The following is a 15,505-nucleotide window of genomic DNA, read 5'->3' as shown; positions in this document are numbered from 1 at the left end:
TCTCTGAATAAATCTCATCACAAATTAGGCAAGCATATTCTTCACAATTGTCGGATGATGAGTCTGACAATGTGAAGACTTTTTTCTTGACTGCCTTATGTGTTCCTGTCTTTTGCTTCTAGATTGCTCTCGTGCAAGAGAATCCCTTCAGGAGTGTCTGTTAAAATAGCTGCTCTTCTTTTCTTCCTAGCTGTTTGCAGCTGTTTTCTAGGCCCTGCCTTTGGAAATGGTCTAACGGTCTCGGGTGTAAAGTATACGCCACTTCTAGATGTAGATGCTACAGTATTGTTTTTGATATTGGGAGAAACATTGTCTTTTCCTGTTGTCGGTATACCGTGTACGCATATAGAAAGTTGCAAAAAATAGGTATTATTGATGTGATGACGAGTGAAATAAATGCACTACGTATAAAATTACAGTACAGAATCTGAATGGGGCAAGTTGAACCAAATGGTTCAATTAGCCCCACTCATGTTTTATTACAAATTTCATCGGATAACTCATAAACCACTAAATGTATTAAAATTTTACAATTGACAAGATAAAGTTAAGTAAACACCAATATTCAATTGACTTCCCTTGACTCGATACCTTTTTACTTGGTATCAATTTTCAAAAAAGCAGTCGATCGTCTTTTTTTACTTTTGGACCAAAAATCACACAAAATCCCCGTGCATACGCTACGGATGCCATGTGCCTACTGAATGCTTGGTGGCACGGTCCCCACACTTCTAGCTTGCTAGAACATGTTCAGCATTCTTCGTAAGTCTTTCGGCTCCGAAGATATTGGCGTGGCCCAACAAGCCCCTTGGTTCAACTAGCCCCGCCCAACCCTACTATATTATTAAGGTCAATCAAGTTATGTTTAATTACCAAATTTCGGTGAATTATTTTTAAAACTTGATTGTGCCTAAATCTATACTCGGACGGTGCTAATATAGAACATCTTGATATAATATGTCCTATAGTTTCCGGAAAAGCCAAACATTTTCTACACAAATCATCAATTTGATTTGTATCTTTGATTATACTATTATTTTTATTTATTTATTTATCGTTTCTTTACATTGTATCTTTTTTTTAAGTTTTAATTTTTAACCTCACTAGGACAAGCCTGTGTTGAGGTTAATAATTTTACAAAATATTAAAAAAATAGTACAAAGATTATAAGAGATTTAAAATAATACAAATATTAAAAAAAAATAATCAAATATTAAGATAACAATATTGTTACATTGACGTTTCTGCGAATTGGATACCTACATGGTACCTATCAGCCTATTCATTTCAATATAATGCTGTAAACATGTAGGGTGACCATGATATTTAATTGCAATAAAAATGTAACAAACTATTATTTTTTTTCCAAACAGAGAAGAAAGAAAGAGAGAAAAAAACATTTACATTAAAAAAAGAAAAGGATGAAAAAATTAACTTATTCAAAATATTATGCCACAATTTAAAAGGACAAAGATGAAAGAATATGTTGGAAATCCTCGGATGGCAGAAATAATTTAACATTCTTTTTAAATATACACAAGGAATTTGACGATTTAATGTGATCTGGAAGGCTATTAAATAAAAGTGGAGCCTGGTACAAATAATGTCTCTGCCCAAATGAGGATTTAGGGTGAATTGCCATAAAGTTCAGACCAGAGCCAATTCTTGTAGTACGAATTTGTTGCGTTCTTTTCGCAGAACTAATATTGTTAAAAAATCTGCATAACGTTTGTAGGATAAATAGTTGTTTTAAATTCATGATATTTCATTCCTTGTAAAGTAACTGTGTAGGATATGTAAATTTTTTCTTGTACATAACTTTGAGAATCAGTTTTTGGGCAATATTAAGTGGTTCTATTACAGTCTTCAGGCAGGAACCCCAGCACACTATATTATATGAAAGGCACTGAATTATAGCAAAATACACTGTTTTTAATTTTTCCTTGTCTAGTACATGTCTGAGATCTTTAAAAATATAGATAAGTCTCCTAACTTTATTTACTAACATTTCGACATGATCATTCCACCTCAAAAATTTATCAATTTTTACCCCCAGGTATTTGAGGCTGTCTACACTTTCCAAGGGGTTGCAGTTACACGTTTGCACACAATTGTGAATAATCAAATTATGAGAGGTAGATGGCTGACTTTTATAAGAAATGCTAAAAGTGATGTATTTGGTTTTTTGTGTATTTAAAGTTAAAATATTTTTACTCAGATAATTATTAACTACTCCTAAACCTGTATCACATTTTTCAAAAGTTTCACTCCAATTTTTACCCTCAAATATTAAGGCAGTGTCATCTGCAAAACTAACAATGTTACCTGGAATTTTTAGACTGCATAAATCGTTTATATAAATAAGAAATAATATTGGCCCGAGAACACTACCTTGTGGTACTCCAAATGAGATGGATTTACTATCGCTTAACATTTTATTTATTTCTACTTGCTGTGTTCTATCACTAAGGTAAGATCTGAACCAACCCATAGCTGTATTATAACTGCCTAAAGATAATAATTTCTTAAGAAGCAACTCGTGGGAAACCGTATCGAAGGCCTTTGATAAGTCTAAAAATACCGCTATAGCTTTGTTGCCATAGTCCAGTGCGTTTATAACTTTGGTCAATACCTTTAATATAGCATCACTCGTACTTCTGTTCTCTCTGAAACCAAATTGGCTGTCGGAGAGTATTTTGTATTTTTCTAAAAATGATACTAATCTTGACTTAGCCAATCTTTTTATTATTTTTGAGAGAGTATTGAGCAAAGATATTGGTCTGTAATTATTAACATTTTCGTGATCTCCACCTTTGAAAAGAGGTATAATCTTGGCATTTTTACAATGGGAAGGAAATATGCCATTCTTAAAACTAAGATTAACAATATGAGTTATAGGACCAGCTAACTCATAAACATGCTGTTTATACACCATTATACTTAAGCCATCGATACCACAGGAAAAAGACATTTTTAATTCATTTATAACTTTAGTAACTTCAAAAATGCTAGTAGTTTTAAATTCAAAACTATCTCCTGTAACTTGAGTATCAGGTTTAAAATTGTTAACAGGATACATTTCGTTGGTTTTATTAGCACTGCACAAGTTTTTTGCGTATGTAGGACCAATATCACTGAAGAAGTTATTAACATGGTTGGTAATTATATGTGGATCCTCCTCCAATGAGATAGTTTTGTTATTGATTACTAATTTTTTTATGGACACTTGCTCCTTTTGAATATTTATGGCTTCCTTTATAATCTTCCACTGTTGCTTGTTATTACCGTTGACTTTATCCAGTTTCCTTCTGTAATACGTTTGCTTTGTATATTTTATAATTGTTGTACACCAGTTTCTGTATCTCTTATAATAAGCCAGCAGTTGAATATTATTAACCTCTCCTCGACATTTGTTGTGCAGTTTGTCGCGGGTTCTAAGGCATTTGATAATTCCATCATTTATCCAAGGTTTTAAGTATTTGATGTTATGTTTTACACTTTGTACCGACGAGCAACTTTACACGTGCATTTTTAAACATTTTACGAAGTTTTCAGTAGCTGAATTAACATCTTGCGATGACAGGACTGACTGCCATGATTCTTCTTTTAATTTAGCCTTCAAAATAATGTTATTTATGACGGTTTTGATTTTTTCATTTTCCTTTGCTATTTTCTTTTGTCTAAAGCTCATAAATCTCAGCAATACCGCATCATGATCTGTTATGTCAGTAGTGAAGACAGCTCCCTGTGGTTCAAATTTAGATTTTACCATAATGTGATCGATGCAACTTGAAGCAGTAGACGAAACTCTTGTAGGTGAAATTATAATAGGCTTTAAGCCGTGAAAAGCCAAAAGTGAGAGGTATTTTTGAGTTTTTATACTGTTCAAATCTAATGTATTAATGTTTATATCACCACATAAAATGATTTCCTTATTTTGTATAGGTGTAGAATCAAGTAGGACACTCAGTGATTCAAGGAAACTATCTATATGAGTCTGGGACGGAGATCTGTAAATGGCTATTAAACATATATTATTCGATATCTGCATTCTTAAGCAGTTTGCTCCAGGGAAAAAAATTTCCTCAACAGTCGCCTGAACATTTTGTTTCACATAGGCAACTACACCATCGTTTTGCAAATAGTTATTATTTGTATTGTAAACTGTGTATCCTGGGATGCTAGGTATATTGATCAAATTTTTTAGCCAAGCTTCTGTAAAAACTAATACCTCAGGACGATGTTCTATGCCATCAAGCATAGTTATGGTTTCATCAAAGTTTTTACTTAAACTTCTAATGTTTAAACAAACTAAAGAAAAGTTTGAATGTTTCAAAAAATTTTTGCAAGTAAATGAATCTTTAATAGTTAAATTAGGTTCTGTATTGTCATCCAAATCAATGTTTTTTCCTAAATCGATGTCCATTTTTAATATATTAAATATTGTCGGTGCCTTTTACCATACAACTTCTAAATTCTATTGAGGTCATCTTCGTGTTTTATTTCTTTAATTTTTTTCCCTTCATCTTCTTTCATTAGAATTGATCCATTTTTAAACCAAATATATTTGTATTTTAATTCTCTTCCCTTTAATTTGGCTTTCCAAAGCAGTTCTTTAAAATAAGGAGATAGCGATTCTCCTAGGAATATCATTTTCTCACGGTTTGAGATCACCTTCTTGTTTGCCAATAATTTTGATCTTGTTTCTGGATTTCTAATTTTTAAGAGAATTTTTTTCGGATGACCTGGTCTTCTGTCATATTGTTTTATTGCTGATGTAATATCCTCTGTACTTATTTGGATATTAGCACTTTTTATTAGGTTTATAGCAGTTACTTTGGGATTTTCATCTGTCTTTTCCTCAATTCCTGTTATTTCAATACAGTTATCGAGGTTCGACTGTTCTAAACAAGCCAATCTGGTTTCTAGATGTTTAATAATTTTACTTTTATTTGTCAAATCATTTTTTAAGCCTTCGACTTCTCCTTTAACTTCATTCATGGAGTCCAAACGAATTATTATGTCATCATACTTTTGACAAATAAATTCGGTAGTTTTTTGAAATTCAGACATTTTTTTTTCAATGTTTTCTAGTATTTGGGTTTTGAGTTTCTCCAGTTTTGTGTCTACGAAAGACGCAAATTTAGTAAAAGTATCTTCTTCTGGGCTAGTGTCTTCGGGGCAGTGTTCATTTTGTTTTTGGATCTTGTAAATGTATTTAGAGTATCTTGTTTTTGAGAGCTTGTTTTTTTGTTCGAACTCATGGTCACCCTTGCAGTAGTTTTGGTAGAAACAATAAGATGTGCAAGCGCCGTCAAAGCGAAACAAGCAAGCCGAATGGCCCGAGTTGTAAAGATGGCGGTGGAGTTGGCCAATCACAATAGATTCACTTATACAGTAAACAGATGTCAACTTCACCGTTACTATTTCGCGATGTTAATAATTTATAAATCACTTGAGTAATCTCGCTTCAACGCGCAAAATTCTTATCACAATTGATGCAGTGAACACTTAGTTAATGTCGCAACTGACTCGAATTGAACCGTTCACCGATATACACAATTAAGCCAAGTTTTCAACGGGTCACTATTACTGTGTGCTACTTTGATTGTTGTCGTGTTGTTGTTGTGTATATGCTTTCTATAATTTTTATTATTAATGACTCTATCCTGAATGGCAAGCATAAATCCTTCTATTTCTGCGCTCAACTCTCCAATACTCAACCATTTGTTTGACGAAAATTTGTCAACATACGTTTGGTTGAGATAATTGAAGTGTTTTGCGTGTAAAATTTTATTTGACCAGGAATCTAATAATTCCCGGTTGGGATTTATAAAAATGTTGGCATTCTCATCGTATAAATTTAAGGGTGTAATATTTCTATCTGCCTTGCAAATTATTTTGTGCATTTCTGAGCTATGAGCTCTCCTATGGAAAAAAGTTCTTAGCATTTCTACCTGATTGTGTTTCAAAGAAGTTATTTTGATTATACCTCTACCTCCTAAATTTCTAGGTAAATTAACTCGTTCTATAGCTGAATTTGGATGATGGCAATTAAAATTTGTTAGCGTAGTTCTAATTAATCTTTCTAAGTTATCTAAATCTGTATTAGACCATTTAATTATGCCAAATGAGTACGTCAATAGAGGTATTGCCCAAGTATTTATTGCTTTTACTAAATTTTTAGCAGATAGATTGCATTTTAAAATTTTCCTGATCCTAGTTTGAAATTTAATCCTAATATCATTTTTAATACTAGTATGGTCTAATCTATTTGATTGTGGGTATCCTAAATACTTATAAACCTCATCCCTTTTCATACTAGTAATTTGGAAATTTCTAAATATACTCTCGTCCCCATCTACAATTTTGCCTTTCTCTATATGGATCGTTCTACATTTATCTAAGTCAAAAGTCATTTTGATATCATCTGAAAAGTTTTTAACTACCTCGATCATTTTCTCTAAATTTTGTTCAGAATTCTAAAATAATTTTATGTCATCCATAAATAATAAATGCGTAATTGTACTATACTTATTAATATCTACTTATTATTATTATTATGTACTTATTACTATCTACTTAATTCTCGTATTATTATTTACTTTAATTATTATCTAGCTAATTTATTTACTTACTTACTTTTTTATATTATTATTAATATTATTTACTTACCTATCGGTTATTATTTACCTATTTTTATTTAGTTATTTTATTTTTCTTATAATTTATTATTCATACTATCCATGTTGTAATTGTTAGTTTTGCTACCCTTTGCTTGTGTCTGATATGCCAGCACAGGTACCTTGTACTTTAGTTAAGAGAAGAATATTATTGTTGCCAACTTACTTACCAATGCTTCTTTTTTTGAAATTTTTTTTTTATTTTTCGCACATTTGTTACTAAAATTTTGTTTATTTTTGTCTACCGGTCTCGAAACGACCGTGTCATAAACTTTTCTTTTTTAGCTTTGAATTTAATATTAAGTTTACAAATATATGTATTTTTTTAAATGATATAATTGTAAAGCTGCACATCTTGATATAGGAATGCCCTAGTGAGATGTGCAGAGTATGTTTTTTTATGTTAAAACCTGTTTTTTGAAAAATTAAAAAAAATGACATTTTTATTACATTGGCTCCACGCAGGAGGTCCTGAGGTAAATAATTTCACTCAGGGCCTGTGCCATCTTTGGGTATGCTGTGTTAAGGATCTTTTATATTATTTTTAAATCTGGGGGATCAGTTTGTCCAGGAGTGACGGTCGTATGAATCCATCCCTCCCACTGTAGTGCAAGGCGATGGGTCGAGATAGTCGTACTGGATAGTCTTGGGCAGATGTCTCCGCCGCCAAGACCTGGGCAAACCTCACTCCATGAACCCAGGCACCCCTGTTAAGTCACCAAACGAAGTGAACCACGAATCACGCGGGGTGATCAATGGCAGACGTGTTGGTTATTCAATAAATGTTTCCCGAGGCGGCGGTACCTATACCCACCTCCCAAGTCGCAATTATTCTATTTTAAAACTTCTTCAGGTAGGCAGTTACCATAATATTTAAAAAAAATGCAAATAATAATGTTTTACCCAGCGTGGCTGGGGTTTATCGCCTTAGGAGATAGACATATACTATCACATACTTTTCTGTAGGCCTTTTTAAGATGTACAATTCTGTAGTACATTATTTTGCTGTATCTCATAAGGTTTAGCCAGCGTTAGAAATGTAAGCACCCGAAAATTATTTTTGTACGACTTGATTACAAAACATCGACTTTTCTCTACTTTCCACAAATATGCATGTATTATATATTTGAAACTTCCGGAAAAAAATCTCTAAGTGAAAGTGAAAACTCTATCAAAATCCGTAGCGTGGTTTAGAAGAAATAAGCGCACAAACAGACAGACGCGGATGGAGACTGTTTTATACTATTTAGACATGGTGAGCTATCACAACTGGTTAATCAATTTTTTGGATGATCTTATGTAACAACCGGTTATCCGGTTATAACGTATGAGGCACGGGGTATTAAATTTTATGTAAAAAACTATTGCCGGGGCAAATGAGATCCTCTCAGGTTAAAGTGGGTCAAGGCTTGTGCTGTCATTGGGAAAAAGAAGGGTTCCATTTTTGTTCTGAAATAAAAAAAGTCTTAATTGAACTTATCTAACAAACTACGTAGAAAGTACGAGGAACAACACGGATGGGCAGAGCAGGATCTCTCGTACGTGACGATCCTGAATCCAACCACAGCATCTAACTACAGTATCCCGCGGAGCTGATTCCTTCAAAGGCAAGATCGCTCCGTAAGGCGAGGGTAGCCACCAACGTGTTGGTAGACGGGGCACGTCGAGGCCTTTTCCATCGATGTGGCCCACAAATAAGGCTTTTGCATTAAGACGTTACCGGACGTTGATTTTTCCATACAAACGTAGTCCCCATTTATGTTTCTGGATTTCAACCCTAGAGCAAATATTTTTTAACATAAAATAGATATTGGCGACTTGCGTGTCGGTACGTTTTTTTTTTTTTTTTGATAAATTGCTTCTTATAGAAGTTATGACCTTCCAAAAATCAATAAAATTGCCTGATTTAAACGCAGTCAAAAGACGTTCAGTCTACAAACTAGACAATAGATTTTGAAAAAAAAAAAACAGTCCAACATAGAATAGTTTTTTCTTATGTAGTTGGTAAAAAAAAAATTGAAAATCGGTTAACTTTTGGAGGAGAAAAATGGGGAATACAAAACCTCGATTTTGAAGATTTCATTTAGGTATTAGTAGAGCGAGCTGCATGTGTCCCTTTCGCTCAGTATTCGGGAGGTAAGGGTCGGGGGACAGGGTTTAGATAAATACGTATGTATTTGTGCGAAGTAATGTCACGTAGTCATAAATCGATATTCGATATTCTAGTGTTGTGTTGTCCCGAGTAATCGATGTTTTTTTTATTTTTTTTCCGTTTGGTCACTTTTGTGTTTGTTTGGTGAAGTATTCCGGTATATTTTATTAGTTTTTTTTGGTTTAGTGACTTATTTCCAGTATACCATACTTGCCGATCTTACGTCAAGTACTATAATAATTTTAAATTTGGGAGGTGGTTATGGGTACCGCCGCCCCGGGAACCATTTATTGGATAACCTCTGTCATAGGTCACCCCAAGTGGTTCGCTACGTTTGGTGACTTTAGCAGGGGTGCCCGGGTTCATGGGGGTGAGGATTGTCCGGGTCTTGGCGATATATGCATCGGTCCGCTAGTTGCGTGGCAGGCAGGATCGGGAGTCCAGTCTAAACGCACGCTCAAGTCGCGACGCGACTGAAGATGAGTTAGCAGCAAGAAGCCACCTGACTATTGTATGTGCGCGCTCAAGTAGAGACGCGACTTATTTGGACGAGTATAATAACAAAACCCTGTAGCAACCCGTTACAGAATTTGCTCGCAACACGGACATGTACCTAGCATGAATGTAAAAAAATCCTCAACTTACAATGAATAAAGAATTTTTTTTAAATATATATTTTTAAGGTGCCATTTGCGTGGTGATCTGTTATAACAAAACACAATAGGAAAAGTTGCGTCGTTTAGTCATGACATTTTCTATTATTTTCGAGTTACATGGATATTTAAATACTAGTTCATTTTTACTCATGATACGATTTTCAGAACCCCGACATGTCTGGAGGTAGAGTGGAAAAAAATGGAGGTTTCCTCCACAGCATCCGATTTGCAGGATTTGTGGTGATTGGCAAGGGTGTTATGGCCCTCATGTCATTTTCAAAATTTCAACGAATGGCATTGGCGTTGGCTCTATTATTAAAACACAATAATAAGATTCGTAAAACAAAATAGTGAACAAAAATTGCAATATTAAATCGAAAATTGGTCACTTGCGATATTTATGTGGTAAAAATTGGTCATTTTGGCCAAATAAACATCGCAAGGAAATTAAAACCTGTTGATTTCAGGAATATTACTAAAATAAAAAAATAAAAAATATATTTTAATACTTTTCCCTGTCTCAAACAACTTGAATGGTTTAGTTAAGTTTTGATTAACAAAGATAACTATCTGTCCAAACAAGTATTTTATATTATTTTTAATTGATTAATTTTGCAAAACGACACAAATTAATTTAATAAAATTTACTAGCGCACGCCGCGACCTGCGGATTCGTAGCCAAGAGCCTTACCCTTCAACCACGGACGCAGTTCAAATGTACGCACCTACATATTTTAGTAGGTGTACCTATATGGGTACAAAGATTTTTTTTTAATTTTTAAAAGAAAGACAAACATTCCCGGGTTACGAATAACCTAACATTTGAAAAACTCCTACTACCACCACACTAAGCGGAAGATATTGCTTGTGTTGTGATGGAGAACTTAGCCAGCCGAGGAATCGAACATGGGACGCCCGGGTGGGACCCAAACGCGATGCCCACTCAGCCACTGACCGGTCAAGTAAGTAAGAGCAATACAATAAATTATGAAATAATGTACCTAGGTCTCCTATTTTATTACGAAAATGTACCTATTTAGTTCCTTCAGTCTAAAACTGGTTTTTAGATTAGGCAGAATAGATTTGGAACAATTATTAAAAAATGTCATCTGAGGCTCATGTATCTCCGCTTTTATTTCTTGCGTGATATTTTGTGCGTGCAAAGACAATATGTATATAATAGCTTATTTAGGTGGCTAAGGATGGAACGTCCCGTCACAAGAAATCGATTGTTTATTCTTGTCTCCACACACATGCAGATAGTCCTGTAGCGACTTGTGACTTGCGACAAGCCGCCGGCCGGCAAACATCGATGTAATATGATACCGGCAAAGCGAAGCGGCAAAGGAATAATTATTTGGCGGGCTTTCTCGGCGGAATGCGCCACCAACGCGCATAAGAGCTTCGCACACTCACACATCTACAGCACGATGACTGACCGTAGCACAGAGCGGAATAGCAATTATTGGGCTAAATTACCTATTAAATAAGTTTCTGAATTACCGGGATTCCTCTTAAGAAGAGTATTTATTTCCCTAGTACTCAAATACTTACTCGCCTACATAATAAGAGTGCTTCTATATCTATAGCTACTATATCATCTTAGTTTTATTTTATTTCAATTTATTATTTCATATAAGTTAACATGAAATAGTAAAGGGAGATTAAATAAAATGAAATACTATGATAAAGACGGAAATAAAAAAAACGGCATATGTTATGATTGTATACGGTTGTATCCCAATAATGTGTGTATGATAATGGTATTGTGTACTAGGTATATTATATGTTTATTTTTTTACATTATAAAATTTTAGTAATATTGATGTTTTATTTAAACACAAAAATAGTGTATTCTGTACAAGTAATTATCTACATTGGGTTCTACTAAAATAATTTATAATATGTTCACTCAGTAGCTCACATATTATAATGTACATTCTAGCTGAAGGATACCCGGCGTTGCTGGGGGTTATCCTTAGGAGTCATACACAAGGGTGGACCTTTCTTTAGGACCTTTTTAAGATATACAATTCCGTAGTACATAATTTTGATGTATCTCACAAGGTTTAGCCAGCGTTAGCAATTTAAGCGCCCGAAAATATATTTTAAATCACTTGATTACACAGTGACTTTTCTCTCCTTTTTATAAATATAATACATATTTATAAATTACGTGTGTAAACCTTTCGGAAGAAAATCTTTAAATGATAGTGAATATCCTATCAAAATCCATTTTGTAGTTTAGAAGAAAACAAAAACTAAGCACACAAACAGACAGACGCTGATACTTTGTTCGATACTATTTAGAGATTTTAGTAAGACCCAGTAAGTGCCCAGTAAACAAAAACATTATATGCCGAGATAAAAACAGTAACGGAGAAATAAGTCGGAAAAATAACCAAAAACACCAGATATACCTACAAGACGAAGGACGGAAGACGGGAGATGCGGGGCGGGAGGACGAGCGTAACATGCACACACTCTTAGTTGGGTTACACATCGTTTATGTTTACACATCGATAGCGCGCTCGCTGAGCAGAGTGAAATAGCAAGTGATTTTTAAAATACTTATTGTTCAAATTTCTCAGCGCCCGGGTTTCCTCTTAATTATTTAGTTTTGTGGCGCATCCGTCAATATTATACGTGAAAATTCAACAGGTACTTCATCATCTCCGGCGGCCGATGGCTTTCGATTCGCAAGGGGTAAGCAAAAACTCCCGGTGCAACTCGGCACACTTTACATATATTAAAACGAAAAGAAATTTCTCATTTCTAAAATACCAAAATATCACGATGGCAAGCGGACAATCATTCTTAAAAACAAAAATTGCTAAAAAGTTAAAAAAACAAATCAATCACTTTGATTATGTGATATACATAATAGAATCCAAGTCGTTCCTTTTCTCGTCGTAAATTCCAGAAATGAACTTACTCGTCGGAAACGATGCCAAAAATTAAAAAAAAATGTTGCCAGTCAAGCTTGTGAATTAATTTCTTTACTGGCCAGGTTGTAATGGACCTGTTTGGGGTAAAAGAACGTAAAGAATTTTTTTATATAAATTAAAATACGTTCAGAGAATAGGGAGAAACGCACAGACTATGGACATCTTTGGGACATCCTAGAAGCTTTATTATAGAAACCTACGTCGGTAATAGGTGTTAACCACGTAATAATTGAAAAGGGGCGCGTTGGGTTTCAACGAATCAGACCATTCCCAAAATCAATTAAATAATTTTTCGCCAATCACGGAGACTAAGGGCGGTCTAAAGACACGAAACACTCTAGGTTGATTTACTGTTGAGCTAACCTTGGGATCCGGTCTCACGATGCGTGCAAAGGCACTTGGAAAACGACGATAAATTTGCATTCTAAGGCAGAAACGAAGCGATACCCAACCATCGATAACGAAAAAAGGGGGTGACGGTTTGGTGAAAGAAGATGGTGTTTTAGAATGTTTTGGTCCAGAAGACATATTACGAGTTGATCCTCGTAGAGAGAATTGTTTACGTTCGCTGAACTTCTGAGTGCTCTTTCAAGTGGCCACAGTGAACACAAATTTTAACTTAAGATAGGACGTTTGGCCGAAATTGCCTAATTATATTAACGCGGGGGAGATGCAAGTTGGGTAATTAAGAAAAGACATAAAAGTTAATGAGTCACGAAGTCTTTGATTAACGATCAAAATTTTACGACGTTTACAAAGTTACGAGGATAATATATTGAAATTCCTGGATGAAGCGAGAAAAGAGTATATGGGTTGGGCTAAAACTAGACGCAAAAAAACTGTAAAAACAGGGATGTACTGGGCGTAGATCACCGAAAAGAAAGGACCAGGAATCGAAAAGAAACCCGAAAGGTAGTTTAACTCATGATGGAAGAGGTTTCAACGACTCGGGTAGTGGACAGCGATGGGTTACGAAAGATTACCGGAAGATATGCGGCGGATATCACGAAAAGAGTCAAAACAGGTAGGCGAAATTACAAAAACGTGTCGAATCAAATTTTGGAACGAATGCCTACGTATGTCATCACCGAGAGGAAGGTATATGTGTCCTGGGATCACCCACGGATCGTGTAGACACCAATCAAATGCTAGAAGGCAGCGCACAAGGAAGGATACTGTATTGCGCAAGCGCTGGACATAATAGGTGAAAAGCTTCCGTTAGTTAGGATAATTTATCGATTATATTATTGATATCAATAGCGAATTCCTCGGAAAGATTTCAAAGACAACGATATAGAAATGAGCTACACCTAGTCTATAGGCCGGAAATCAACCAATATTACGGACATAACACGTGTACGAGAAAAAAATAATCAAATAATTTTACGCAATAATCTACATCGCCGTATATCATTTACGGGAGGGCGCTCGGAGGTCAGACCACCGAGTACGCGCCTGTACCCGCCTCGGCAGGTTGGGAGGTGTCTACCTCAAATCGGGAGGCGGGAACCAAAAACCCAGAAACGGGATTATGCAATTCTAAACTTAACGGGAAGTGAAACCTCGAATTCATAAAGGCGAAAGTCGCACAAATTTTAGGTCGATTTATTCGAAAAAACATTATTAAATAGCGTTGTTTGGAGGAAATCAGGGCTTTTTCGTTTTAACTTGGTTGGAGTCGGTCTTCGAGAACTTTACGTCGCGACAGTTTTGTGTGCTATCTTTAAACTAAACTGATAGAGTTTTAAATATAGTGAAGTTGTGGTTTTAATATTAATTGAAATAATTGAAGTGTTTTAAAATTTAATTAGATTCAACCAAAAAAAAGGGTAAACTCATAATTAGACAATACTAAATTCACGGGTTGGAGTCTCTTGGTTTAGACTAATATAAAACGATGAAACTCGACTGCAGTAATGTTTAATAATAACGCGCGTGCCATTAGAGGAGGAAAAAATAGAGAACCATAATAATTATCAAATGACCAGACGAAAACGGCTAAGTCAAAGTTCCAAACTTATTGTGAAATTGAAGAGACAGTGGTTTTCCTTGCGAGCACGGGAAGGATTTTAACGGTTTACACGATATAATAATTTAGTGAAAAAATCGAAGTGAACGTGGCAAATAATATATGAAAGGTTCTAGGGAGGGGGAGGGGGTCGGTGACCCTCCATAGGAGATCGGCGCTGTACAAATTATCGATAGTTCGCAATGAAACACGGCTGAAGTTACTCCCGTGTTTTACACGCTCATACTCAAAAGGGTGACGAAAGACTAGCTAATAACCTTCGAGAGTTGCTTACGGGAAATAAAAACAGGGTAGATCTCGGCAAATACTTACTTAGATACTCTGGGATAGTCGATAGGGAGAGACATCTAGACTAGGTACAGTGGAGGCCAACAAATACCTATGCATGTCAACTATCAATTTACAGTTAGAAAAGGAAGAGACCTTCTTTTGAAAGAAAAAAAAAAGCTTAAACATTCTGAAATCTAGTATCCGGTAATTTATGTGCTATCCACGGGGCGGCGTATGGAAGTAGGGATTTTAGCTAGAAAAATTAGATTCAATATGGTTATAGTTTCTACTGGCGAGTAGACGGGTGACATAGAAAATCGGTTTCGAATTTAATACGAACCCTTAATGGTTTAGGGGCTTTTACCCATTCCTACCTCATGAGTTCCTGGACGTGGATTAATGTACATGTCGTCGATATCCCGACTGGACTGGTAATATTACGATTTTGGGTAAGTGATCTTGCATGAATATATATTTCCAGAACGTTAAAATTGCGACAAAGATGGGGCTGCAACCAGCAGCTCGGACAGAGCTGCGATACTGATAAAATAGTATCACATTTAGAACTGTTTGCTTGCTTCTAACAGCTGTGTTTAGCACGAGGCCAATGACCTACTTATTTGTAAGCAGTTAGTGGCGACACACGACCCAAAAGGAAGAAAAGGGACCCCCATAAATCACTTGACGTCCGTGTTTGACGACAAAAGTCGTACACTCTACCGAGTTGGCAGCCGCGCAGAGGCACCTCAAATCAACATGGAAGCGAC

The sequence above is a fragment of the Hesperophylax consimilis genome, chromosome 2, assembly GCF_061612785.1.
Source record: "Hesperophylax consimilis isolate HC1 chromosome 2, BYU_Hcon_1.0, whole genome shotgun sequence".
NCBI lineage: Eukaryota > Metazoa > Arthropoda > Insecta > Trichoptera > Limnephilidae > Hesperophylax > Hesperophylax consimilis.
Note: the sequence above shows the minus strand (reverse complement) of the source record.